Source organism: Myotis yumanensis, unplaced genomic scaffold, assembly GCF_028538775.1.
Source record: "Myotis yumanensis isolate MYYU_CA2020_CCGP unplaced genomic scaffold, mMyoYum1.0.hap1 SCAF_2, whole genome shotgun sequence".
Lineage (NCBI taxonomy): Eukaryota > Metazoa > Chordata > Mammalia > Chiroptera > Vespertilionidae > Myotis > Myotis yumanensis.
The window spans coordinates 60438324-60451380 of record NW_027223753.1 but is presented as its reverse complement, the minus strand read 5'-3'; the positions used below and the strand labels follow the sequence as shown (position 1 = coordinate 60451380).

Genomic DNA, 13057 nt, shown 5'->3' with positions numbered 1-13057 from the left:
ATAAATTTATTGGAAATTCTCAAGTCAAAACTTGAAATAATTGGTTTATTCTACCCCACATGATTCAATATTCTGATTTCCCCAACTACCTGCTCCCAGAGCTATCTGCATTTCTAAATTCGTTTTCTGTTGCCAACACATAGTAACCCACAGTGATTGAAAATGACAGCTGGAGAGCTTCTACAACACATTAATTTTTCTCTAAGTAGTCCAATTTTGTCACCTAAATGTTGAAAAGTCTTCTTTTCCCTACATTTTACACCTTTAGAGATTTTTTGAATTTAGGATCATCATCATGTAAAATGAAGAGCAATTTTTTCAAGACTATTTTTAGATTATTACTAATAGCTCTGATGGATGTGTTTTCTTTATAGCACTCTGCACTCGAAGCAAACTAGTTAAACAGCAACTTGAGTCCAATAATAGCAATTACATCAATGTATGATTTTTTTTTTCCTCGAAAGTACTACTTAGACAACTGAAGGGATCAGATAAATAAACCACTATAAGATGATTTCAGGTTAACGATGTACAATTTGAATGCCACTAAAAAACAAACAAAAAACCCACCTCATCTTAATCTGAAAAAAATATCATCCTATTAAACTGAAGCCCAAAAATGTTAGGCAATTAATATTTTTTACTTCAAAGCTGTTTATTAATGTTAATTTTCACTATTAAGATAAAAACAAGAGTTCTGAACGATAATTTTTTAAAAAAGAAAACCCTCCTCCAATTACAGGATATCAATTCACGTTCAAATTAACCAACCATCCAAGGTAAAACTATAAAAAATATGAACCTAAAATTTTTTAACCTTCCTTGAGATTCATTTTCATCTTAAACTAGGCTTTAGTAAATCTTAACCTAAATAAATAAAACCAATACTTCCCAGAGAGTTGAAGAAAAAAGTTCTCTCTTGACACATCTGCTCACCATAAAATGACCCAAATGACCCAAGTACTTGTTCTTACTTGTTTCTTCACTCACAGATGGATACTGACTTGTTAAAAGAAATTCAAAGAATGAATCTTTTCGCAAATGTAAGAAAGTATTAGCGAATGCACTATAAATATTAAGAAAAATAAACCAACTGCAATCTGAATGCTAGCATTTGCTGTCTGATAAAATGCAAAACTTGAGACGCAACAATAATCAAACAATTCTCTATTTAAAATATCATTCACAAAAAATCTGATTATCACTTAGCATCCTTTCAAACTTACACTTGCAATAGAAGTTTCATTAACAAAGTTCATGTTGAGTTTTAATAGTCCACTGATTTTTTTCCTATTAATTTAACAAGTGCATTAAAAATAGACTTTTCTGGGTGACAAATGAGTGTGCTTTTATCACAAGATTTCTATTATTTTATAGACTCATGAAAAGCCTTTCTCTCCCCGTTTTATTAATATAACAAAGTGTAGGCCCTAGAAAAGTATTAAGTTAGAGGAAAAGCTTTCTCCTCCACTGAAGGGACCCCAAAAGACAGGCAACAGTGACTATCATAAAATAAAAGGTCACTCTTTTTCTAGGAACAAACCATTTATCAATAGAAAATAATTGTCTTGCCATTTGCAAGGACTCCATAGCAATAGACAATGTTTTTCACTCACATAATTACAAAACAGTAAAAGTTCAGAAACACAGCCTGAATCCACCTCCCTATTTTTACCCTTTACAATTCTCATTGCCCTTTGGGCCTCCCTTGGAAGCAAATGGAAGACAGGCTGAAGTTTTCTCAATTGAGCTGAAGCTAAGAAACCTTTGATATGCTAATAGTCCCCTTCAAACGGTAAGAATTCACACTTGCATTAATTCAAACAATTTGTGCAGAATGATGTGAAATGGCACCTCTTTTTAGAGGCAAGCAACAAAAGAAGAGAATCGGAATGTCTGAAGAAACTAAACAACAGAACGTTTGTTCTGCAGTATTCTCTCTATCATGCATAAATTTATTGGAGGGTGGAGAAAAGTTCCAACAAAAAGTTCCCTAACACACCTGAACAGAAGTAGATTTTCTCTCTAAAGGGTTTCTCAAGAATTAGAAAGATGCTGAATCTGAAGTTACAAAGTTACCTTTAACCTAGGTCAAGAGTCCCATCACAACCTGGAATGTTGCCAAAGACATCACACAACCCAATCTATTTTTCTGCTATGGATATATATTGCCTCCTTCGTGCCCATCTTTGAAGGTTCGCCCAAGATCAAACCTGATTTAGTAAGAGACATCTCAACAGGCAAATTCTTTACCAAATGGATATGACTTTTCTTCCTTGTGCAACTCGAACTGAGCAGAGCACACTCGGTGGGGCCCGTTCCAGACACAAACACTGACAAGGAAATGAATGAAAGAACCACGTCCGTGAAAGCTACGCCTCTGGAAGGAAAGGAGGGAGAAGTGCACACAGGGTAAAGGCTGCAGAAGAAAATTTACGAATTTGGGGTGGGGGCGGGGAGAAGAGCGCCTTCGAACCTGGCCTTTGTAACGGGAACCATATGGTTGGTGACTGCGGCTCAGACGCTCCCGGGCTGCTCGGAGAAGCTGTTAGGCAGCCTACACCTTTCAAGAAACAGGAGGAAAACATTTCCTCGGTCTGAAGCCGAGACGACACAGTTTGCATCAGGAAGAAGGGAAGAAGGGGGCCAGGGAAGGAGGAAAGACGAGGGGGGTGGAGCTCACAGAAGATGGGGAAAGAAGTCGGACACCGCAGCACTTGTCCCTCCAACTGCGCTGTTAGAGGACAGCGTGAACAGAGGATTTAAAAAAAAAAAAATACAAGCAAGACATACGTTCCTTAGTCTCCGCTCAGCGACACTATGGCACAAAGTAAAGCTTCCAACGATTTCCCCTAACCCCGGCCCCGTCGTTCGGAGCAAAGAACAAACTTTGCTGATCCCAAGCGGAGAAGTCCTGCAGGCGCGCCTCCCCGCTGCCGGGGCGCTGTGGTCGCTCCGCTCGCCCTCACCTCTCCACCGGAGGGTCCGGGCGCCCCAGCCAATCAAGGAGCCCGCGCTAGATTAGCCTGGGGGTCTCCCCTTTCCTCGCGCTCCTCCCACGCCTTTTTCTCCCCGCAGCTCCCCACCGGGAACCCCCTCCTACCAACCAGGCTGCCCGAGGCACCCAGTCGCGCCACCATCCCAGGAACCCACAGGCCCAGCGCGGCCCGCTGCTGCCCTCTCACTGCAGGTCCGGGAGGCTCTCTGCCCTCCCCGGGACTCGCGGGTGCCCGGCCCCGCCACCCTCCCGCCCCGCCAGGCCACCCCTAATCGTTGCCAGCCCCAGCGCCGGCCGGCCACATCTGGCTGCGCTTTGCTGTCATCCTCGCCTCTCCACACCACCTAACCGCCGACAAGAAGAAACAACAACCCGCAACAACTCAGCTCAGTCCTCCCCCGCCGGCCACTTCCACGGAACTCGCTCCCAGCGCCTGGACGCCCCGTTCCATTTCCAGCCCTAGACGGGTCTGCGGGCGGGCGGGCGGGCGGAGTGGGGTGGGGTGGGGTGGGAGACAGGGCCTCGCACCCCGAGCTGAGCGGCCCCGCCGAGGGCGCGCCTCCTACCCCCCCTCCCCAGACGCACGGTGAAAAGAGGTGAACGGAACCTTCCGACTCCAGCTTTCCGAAAATCAAACTATGTCCAAGGCGATCCTACTCCTCCCCTCTCCCCCGCGGCCCCTGCAGCTAGACTGAAGCCTCGAGAACGTTCTAACAGATCCACGAGAAAAGGAGCCGCAGGCTGGACGGGATGGGGAGTTCTGGGGATCGATTTCCGAGGGCAAGAGGTGGGGAGCAGGGGGAGGGGGCGAGCCTCGCCCGAGCGAGCGCGGGTCACCCCCTCGGCCGGCGGAACATAAACAAACCGCGGAGCCCCGCTTCCCCCGCGGCTGCCCGTGCCTCCAGCATCCACCCCCGGGCCGGAGGCGCAAAGCAAACAGGTCTCCCAAGCCCCGCACGCACAGAGGCACATTGTTCGTTTGCTGCGGCTCTTACCTCGGTCTGCGAGCGCGCCCCGGGGGCGGGCCGTCTGGCGCGGGGGGCCGCGCGGGGAGGCGCAGAGCGCAGCGGCGACCCCGGCCGGCCAGGACCGAGGCCGGGAGTCCGCGCGGGAGGCAGCGCCGCGGCTCGGGGTGCCCTCCTGCTCGGCCGCAGCCGCCGCCTCCTCCAACCAAGCAGCCAGCGCCGGGCGACGCCGGGGGTTAGGTCAACATTTTCCCGCAGTTGCCCACTCGCGAGAGGGGTCCTGGGCGCACACGCACACACCCCCAGACCGCGCGCTCCCTTGGAAAAAATGAAGAAAAAAAAATCGGGAATCAGAGCGCAAGGGGTGGCGCAGGCAAAAGCCCGACAGAGGTGCGCAGCCTGGGGAGTCCCCTCGGAGCGGCGGCCGCAGGAGGGGTGGGCAGACGCCGGCGGCGCGGGGCCAACTCAGTGGGTCCGGCCAAGCCCGTCAGCCCGCAGTCCGCGCCGGCCCCACGGGCATCCCCGGCGCCGACCCTGCGGCCTGGGGCGCGACAGCGGCGGCCCTTCCTCACATTTCGGGTCTCCGGGCCGAGGCTGAGCGGGGGCCGCTGCCCCGCGGAAGGCTGGAGGCGAGAACTCGGGCTCGCGGGAGCGGGGAGGTTCGGGGAGGTACACGCCACGCACAGCCACGGAGTGGAGATGCCCCCCAACAATCCCAAGGAATTCTCCAGGAAGCTCCCGATTTCGCTCCGGCACCTCTGCGTGTGTGAGCGGAGAGCGAGGGAGAGGGAGAGGGAGAGCGAGGGAGAGAGGGAGAGACGGGGGAGTGCGAAGTCCTGACACAGACTCGCGGCGAGGTCTGAACTGGAGTCACCTCCAGCCGCCGCCTTCTCCCCACACCCCCACCTCCACGCCCCCGCCGGAGTTGGGCTAATCATCTAAACAGATGAGCGTGGACAGCGGCAAAGGACACCCCTCTCCCTCCTGGTTTTTCCAGCCGGGGGCCCAGGCGAACTCCAAAGAAGATTGCAGGCAGCTAAGTCCAAAACGCGGAGCAATCTCTAACTCATTGCCGCCCGCTGGCCATTTTCCACTCCATTTGAGAAGCTGCGGCGGCCGTGCGCCCGAGCAGGGGGAGGGGAGCGACAGGGGACACTTACGGGCTCGAGCTGTTGGAGTGGCGGTGGCCGAGCAGCCGCCCGAGGACTCACCGGCCCCGGCTCCGCCGGCGGGGCGGCCGCAGGGCTGTCCGGGCGGCGGCTGGGGACGCGCGCACACACGGCCGCGGAACGCGCCCCGGAGGCAGCCGGCGGCCGCTCGCGCCCCTCCCCTCCGGCGAGGCACACCCCCGCCCCCCACCTCGGTCCCGGGACTCCGCCGGCAGCCTCCCCCACCCAGTCCGCACACCCGTTCCACCCCCAGCCCACCCCACCCCCCAAACTCCACTCACTGCGCGCTCGGTCCTCCGCGCGCTCCGCCGGCGCGCGCTCTCCATCCTGTCCACACACACGCACTTTCAATCTAAACATTTATTTCTGTCTGGAGCGGGGTGAAGGGTATTGGGGCGAGCGCGGCAGAACCGGGCGCTCTGGCCCTGGAGGCGGGACGTTGGGGGGTGGGGGGTGGGGGGTGGCCAGCGGCTCGCCGCCCCCTCCCTTCTCCCCTCCAGGCCCGGGAGCTCTCTCCTTGCCTGCGCTTGGAAGAGGCGCCCGGGATGCGTCTTGGGCCCTCCCCGTCTCCAGGTTTTCCGTTTTCTCCACGCAGCGAGCCGGAGGCCCCGAAACTTTTAGTTCGCGCAGCCCTCCTTTTGTGTGACGGCTCCGAGGAGAAAGGACGTCTGTGCGCCGCGGCTGCCTCCGTCCGGCTGCGGCGCGCGGGGGACGCTCCAGGGTTCATGTGTCTTTGATACCTGAGATTTCCGGCGCGCTCGTTAATGAAAGTTACATTTTTTAAAATTGCGATGACTTTTTCTTTGTAGTTGCAGAGAGCTAGCCAAACTTTGACTTTATTGACTCTATTTCACAAGAGCGTTTTGTTTGTTTTTGATTAAACCCACCAGGATAAGCAAAGGAAGGGAGGGAGACTACAAGGCTCTGGACTCGCCAAGTGCATTCATCGCTGTTAGGTCTGTTTCCCTCATTTCCTTCCATTGAGGCTGCTTTTTGCTCTTGTCCTCTGAGCACACCTCCTTGGACCTCTCGGTTGGTAGTGTCAGCAAGCATCCAGGCAGCGCCAACGATGCATCCAAGGGGAAGAGAACAGACCACGACGGGACAAATCATGCTTGAAAAATGTTTAAAAGGCAGTTAAGTATCCTCTGCATACGAGGAAAACCAAACCTGGATTTAAAAAAAAAAAAAATTACAAAATTCCTGAGCTGAAAGTGACTGAGTTTTCAGATATATTTCTAAATTACTGATTCTACTAATGAGTGCAACCATCAATTAAAGAAGCACGTTTGCATTGGCTTTCAAGAAAAACTGATTCTCCAAGATTTAAATCTCTAGTAAATACGACGAAACTTGAGCTTCTTTGCTTTCAGAAACAATATGTACTTTTTGTTGCTGCGGGTATGTTGCAGTCATCATACTTCAGAAATCATTTCAAACAACAATGTTATTAAAATGTCAACAGCAGATTGTGCAAAAAACAGGAAGACTCTAAATACCTATCAGTATTTTGTCACAAAGCCAGATACTTGCAGTTCTAAAGTAAATCCAGCTACTGGTCAAGTTTGTTCTTAACGTGTAAAAATTATTAAGTTAAAAGTACATAAGTACAAGTAACTGAAACATGCTCTTTTGGTTAATTCATTCTACTTCCCAAATTAAAACATGAATCCTTGGTGATCAGTTTTTTTTCTATTGAATGTATTGATGCTTTACTATTCTCACCATTCTAAAAGGTAAGAGGAACCGAGCATTTATGTTATAAACTACATAAACACCTTCATTTGGAACTTCTTAGAAGCAGGATATAAATTAGCCTGAGGTGGAGGGGGGAGGAACCCACACTTATCCAGAGCTGGTATGAAACCTTATTATGTACCTAAGTTTTTACAATGTCAGAATGTATACATACAACAGATCTATCTAGGAAAATTAAATCAGGCTACTTTAGATCAACAAAAGGCAGAAATATAGAATTCTCAAACCTCAGAGGTCATTTATATCGTGGTCTCCTTTGGAATTTAAATTTATTTTATTGAAGATTGTAAACCAAAATATATCAAACTGATAATAATTTGAATTTACTGAAATATTTTAGCCCTTTCTTTTGTTTATCTTTGAAGGTTTCTCACTCATCTGGGCATGATTCACAAGAAGCCCCAATGAGTGCATAGATCAGTCTAATCCTATTTTCTTTTGGGAGGCAAAACTTGGTCTGAAGTTTTTATTCAGTGAGCTTAGTAAGTAATCAATAGAAATTTTTGCCTGAATTAAGCTGGCCATATGTTGGCTTATTTACTTACTTATCTAACTCTCTCAGAAAGAATCTCTGCAAGAACCTACTGTGTACATTTCACAGGTCTGGCATTTTTAATGCTCTGGACATGAGTGAGTCACTCTTCACTATGTTTCTACAGGGACTACCTCACAAGAAAGGAAGGATGCATGGGAGGGGGAAGAAGTTGTCAGAAGTGGATTAAAACTATAGGGAATGGAAAGTGCTTCATACAAGTTTTTAATTTTTATTCCAGAGGAAAAGTATTTTATAGAGTTCAAAGGGTTCAACACCTTTTTTTTTCTAAGAATATAATAAGCTTACTGTGTTTTTAAAATTACACCTCAAGGTATTCCTTTTCTAGGATAATGTTTTAAATATTGAAGAATTTTTAATTCTTTCTTTGTACTTTACATATAATAATGCTTCAACCTTCTTTATACCCACAAGAAAGAATTGAAACAGCTTTTAATTGCATTGATATATTCAAGATTAAGCTGTTAGCCACAAACCTGCCCTTACAAAGGAACACTTAAATGACACACACACCCAGAAAACATAATTTGCCTAACATTTCATGACAATTCAAAACATAATTTATAACAATACAGGTGTTATGGTAGAAAAAAATGAAATGAGAAGCTTAATAATATCTGCAGATGTTAGCAAGTTAAGGGGAGTTGGAGTATGTTATGCATTCACTATAATGCAATCAATTTAACTACTCAAACTATATTATTATTTAAGTAATGGCAAAATCATTGACTTATTCATAGTACTTGCTAATTGTTTTTAAAAATAAATTCTACAAAGGACAAAGGAAACACCCATTTCCATTTGTTTTATGTTAAATCAACATCCAGCCACTCATGGTGATTTCATTCAAAGAAAACAGAAGGAACTCATTAGCTTATGTGGTTAGAGAGATTGATGGGCTTCAAACATTTTAACCATACATGTTTTTTTCCAGCTGTAGTAACTCATGTTTTTAATTTAAGCAACTTTAAGAAACTGAAGATTATTTTATTCATTGTGGGTTCACATATTTCTGATACAGAAATTATGCTAATTTTTAAAGCTATATATCATCCAAGCATTTTTGTTTAGAGGGAAGTGATGAAGTACTTGTCAGACCACATGTATGATTAACAATAGTTTGGGTGCCAAATTAAAGATACTGAAGAAGTATGAAAGTGGGCTTGGTTACAAAATATTGTGAGTATTATAAGCTGGTAGCACACTGAGTAACTTCTTTACTGCGTCACCCTGGCATTGGGGTGGGCTGGGGTGGGCTGGGGAGAAGACCCAGAACTTGATAGTGGGCCAAAAATTGTGTGACGTTTGAGCCACACAGCTGTAGAGAACAATCAGTGAGGGTAAGTTGTATTCATTATGGGGAACATGTTTTGGCCTGTGATGAGAGCTCTGTGAGAGTTCTAAACTAAAACAAACAAACAGAAAACATGTGAAACTGTTCTAGCTTCTGATACAGAAATGGAAACAAAATTGGCTCCATTTCATCCTAAACCTGATCAGTTTCCTCTTCTTCATTGTTACTGTTCAATGATGCTTAGTGCTGAAACTAGTTTTGCATACTCTAGAAAATATTTTAAAGCTCTAGAGATCAAAGCAATATGTGAATACCAAACTTAACTAGAACTGGTTGAAAGCTGCAAGCTTTGTTTTTCGTTTTAGCTTTGCCATGCATGTAGGCTGAAAAGAAATCAAAACTCATTTTCCATGAGAACAGAAACATATGAAAGCATTTGGCAAAGCCAATAAGTTTAACTATTCTCCCAGCTCTCGCCAAACTAACTAAATCTTTGTGCAAGAAGGCCAAACTCTATCTAAAATGCAGGATGTCATCTCCAAAAATAATGACACTTTAAACTATAGTATAAAAATGATTATAGTATACTATGCTTAATGATATCATTTAGGAGTATATAATCACATATATGTTCTTAAGTACCTATCATTTTGTGATTAATACTTTTTAAAAATATTCAGCATTACAACTGGTAGCATGACTCATTCTGTGCACTTAGTGTTTATATATGTGTAACTATATAAAGGATTATAAAATTTGTATACCCTTATTATGATACTCAAACGTAAGCAATTTTTTAAAAAATCTCTCATAATTATTGTTGCACTGAGTCTTACCCAATTCAAAGTTCGTCTTTCTTTCACATAGATTGTCCCCATAACTCCTGTTAATCTCTACACTTTGAGAATCTTCTATAATTGGTTCATATAGATCATCTTTTATCAATGTTTCTGTCAAACCATGAAGTATAACTATAAGAACACTCATTTTATTAAAATGCTATCTATAACTTTGTATACTAATCATTTTGTTCATCATAAATACTCATAACCAAGTGCTTTTTATTAAAGTATATAATTTAAAAATAGGTCTTCCTTTTATTAACGTATGCAAACCTCTGTCAACAATACAGATGAACTGTCTGTATATATTTTTCATTTTTGAAGTTAAACTAAGAGTAACCTAATATTACAACTCTTAGTTTTAAATATAAAACATTTGAATGGGAAGTTCTTGATCAGGTATTATGAATACCTCAGGTGCAAACAAAAGTAATGGTTAATAGTAGAGGCAGTCCATTGAATCCAAACCCTTAAAGTTTACCAAATAGCATTTTTGAAGAAGTCCAAATTGAATTTTTAGTGCCTCTGAGAATATGACTGTGATTACTTACGTCATAGTTCATTGTGATATAGCGAAACTTGGAAAAGGCTTGTAAGAATCAGGAAACAAACTCACAAATGCTCTTTTTGTGTTTTAGAAAGTGAGTCAAAGATACAATTATATAACACTTCTAGTATTTTCAGACTACAATGCATAAAGTTTTCTTAATGATCCAGCATAAAATAATAATTATCATATATGATCTTAGTATTTTCTAAACATAAAAATTTTTTGTTTCAGTTTTGAAAATATTTGGTAGGCTAACATTCTGTAACATGAGATGTTCCACCTTGAATTTGGTTCATACTTCTGATTGTATATATTAGCTTTACTAACGTTTTTCATTATTCTATAATTAATATAATAGTTCTTTTTAACTCTACTTATATGCTTTATTTTTTTAAAGGCCTTTATTTGTTGTATATATTTTAGTAAAAATAAATTTGTCTGAATATGTGAAAAGGAGAACAGCAATTTGCAAATAATTTTCTTCTAAATCTAGCTCTCATCATAGTATCTTGATAAGATAATAGAATGTTGCTATCTCTGTCTTCAAGAATAATTTAAATCTTTATGATTAAGTTTTCAATTTATTGTAACCCTTTACAATGAATTCTTAAGGTCACTATGAAATCAATCACTTAGGTCCTAGACCAAACAATGATGTAATAGTGATATTTTTGTGATAAGTAGAAGTACTTTATAAAAGAGTCCATTTCTTTGAAAATTAGCATCCAAATTTAGAATTCTACTAAAATGTCACTTACATCTCAAAGGAATACTGAAATAATTTGGTAATGATAAGATCTGTTGAGTGATACCCAATGAAGAAAATGTGTTTTAGGTTAAAAAATAAAAACACACAAATAACCTCTCTAGCTACTCTACATTGAAGAGAAGTTGCCAGACCATCACCTCGATAATATATTCTTTGAAGGGTTTTGTTTGAGGGATGGAGACATGCACTGAACCATCTACACTCTTATCCAACTGTCCTGGTTACTGAAACACATATCTACAATATAACTACAGAGGATTATTAGTGCTTTAAGAGTGCTCCCCTTCATTATGGGAATGTAATTTATGATACCAATTTAATTAGTACTATGTCCTTACTACCTGAATTAATGACCCAAATTCAAACCACATATATTTCATTGTTCAGATAACGTAGAATACACTGCAAGAAAAACTAATTTCCTGTTTATTATCTAATGATAATTGAAACAAAGTTATTTATTATAACACTGGGTTACTGCTATATATGAAGTGGCATGTCTTAAAGAAAGAGGTCATGGAAATAACATGAAAAATATTTATAGTTTGTTAAAGTAACATTACAGAAAAGCTGAGTAAGAATGTCAGCTATAAAATGTAAATGTTCAAGAAATCCAAGAATATAAACTATTTTTCATATAATATGGATCTCCAGAAGACTATCATTTATCATTTTAAAATAAACTTATAGGTAATAGAATAAGGAATCTGAAAAATATTATAAATGAATTTTGACATTTTATATGATTACTCAAAATTTACTCTCCAGTGCCCTTTTGCAAAATGATTTTAAATTATATATATACTAATATATATATAAATAATTTTATGCAGGTATGGATTTGAGATGATAATTCAGCCTGTTTGTTTATATTGATTATTTCTATACATGGGAAACCATGTAATGTCAAAAATAGATAGATACTAGATTGATTGTTTATAAAGCTACCTTTAACTACTTAGGTATATTTATAGCTTATCAAACTTTTTAGCTAAAATATTACACCTTATAACTGAGGAAAGTCTATCTTTGCTTCAATTTTCCAGTTAATGAAAGAAGTGTTTAAATACTCTGTAGTTAGATTATTAACTTCTACAAAACTGAAACAGATGTGTGTCTTAGTATGCCATTAAATTTATGATTTACATAGAACGCTTACATAGAGCTGAGCAGAGGCCAATGATTCTAATTTGCTCTAGATTTACAATAACCTGATCTGGTTTTTGTAAGTATTGAAACACTTTAAACAAAATTAGAAAGCAGTTGGTGCTTTGTGTGATTAAAGATGCAATTCCCTTTGGAGTAATGAGAAAAGTTAGAACATGTTTCTTTCTTTATGGATGTTTCCATTATAAACACGAGTGCTATACATTAGATATTTTTTGTTATTATGATTTTCTTGTTTTTAATTATAAAATAAACCAATTGAATTTCACTGGAGTCCCAATTTGAAACTATGCCAAAATTTAGCTAAAGAATGTGTACTGAGCTCCATAAAAATCCTTAAAATTTTTCCCAGGGTCTTAAGGTCTTGTTATAAAAATACTAGTGCACCATAATTTTCTAGAGCAAAATATCTTTCTAATTAAGACCTACACAGCTAAAAGACTTGAGTGCTAAATACATTTCAAACCATCGAAAACATATATAAAATTCTTCAGGACTAATTATTATGGGTTCATATAAATTACAAACAGAAAAAAAACATTTCTTTTATCTTATTACACAAATGATAACATTTACAGCACTGTTATTTAAACCTCCTTCTACTTGCTTGGTGAATTACAACCCTGATCAGCTCCTAAAAATCAAATCTATAAAAATACTTTATTTTAAACACTGAACACTGTTTCCTTAAAAATCAGTCAGAAATGTTTATATACATATTATTGTAAGCACTTGTGTGTATATTTACGTATATGGAAAATAAGTACATGCAAAAGTATTAATTCATTAAAAGTTTATCTCTCATAAAACCTTTATTAGCCCTTGAAGTCTTTGCCACTTCATATAAAATGATTTATCTTTTGAATAACAAGGTTCCATTAATCTGTTTGACAAAGGAATTTTTAAATCATGTAAATAATTTATTTGAATGAATTATTTAAATTCTGTAAAGTCTATATATATGCACGTGTATATGTATATATCCGGGTCTA

General features: G+C 41.3%; 1 protein-coding gene across 3 annotated transcripts in view; it reads right to left on the bottom strand.

The window, feature by feature from the left end:
- ADGRL2 (adhesion G protein-coupled receptor L2) overlaps nt 1-13057 on the bottom strand; it is a 429144-nt gene that overhangs the window by 180970 nt on the left and 235117 nt on the right. Inside the window, exon 1 of one of the 3 annotated variants that reach the window (XM_070405460.1) lies at nt 5414-5489. The exons of 1 other annotated variant lie outside the window; for it this stretch is intronic. The gene's annotated coding sequence lies outside the window, so the exon portion shown is untranslated. Of the gene's footprint in view, nt 1-3993; nt 4713-5413; nt 5490-13057 lie in introns of those variants that run through there. One more of the 3 variants, XM_070405459.1, reaches the window with a different exon arrangement.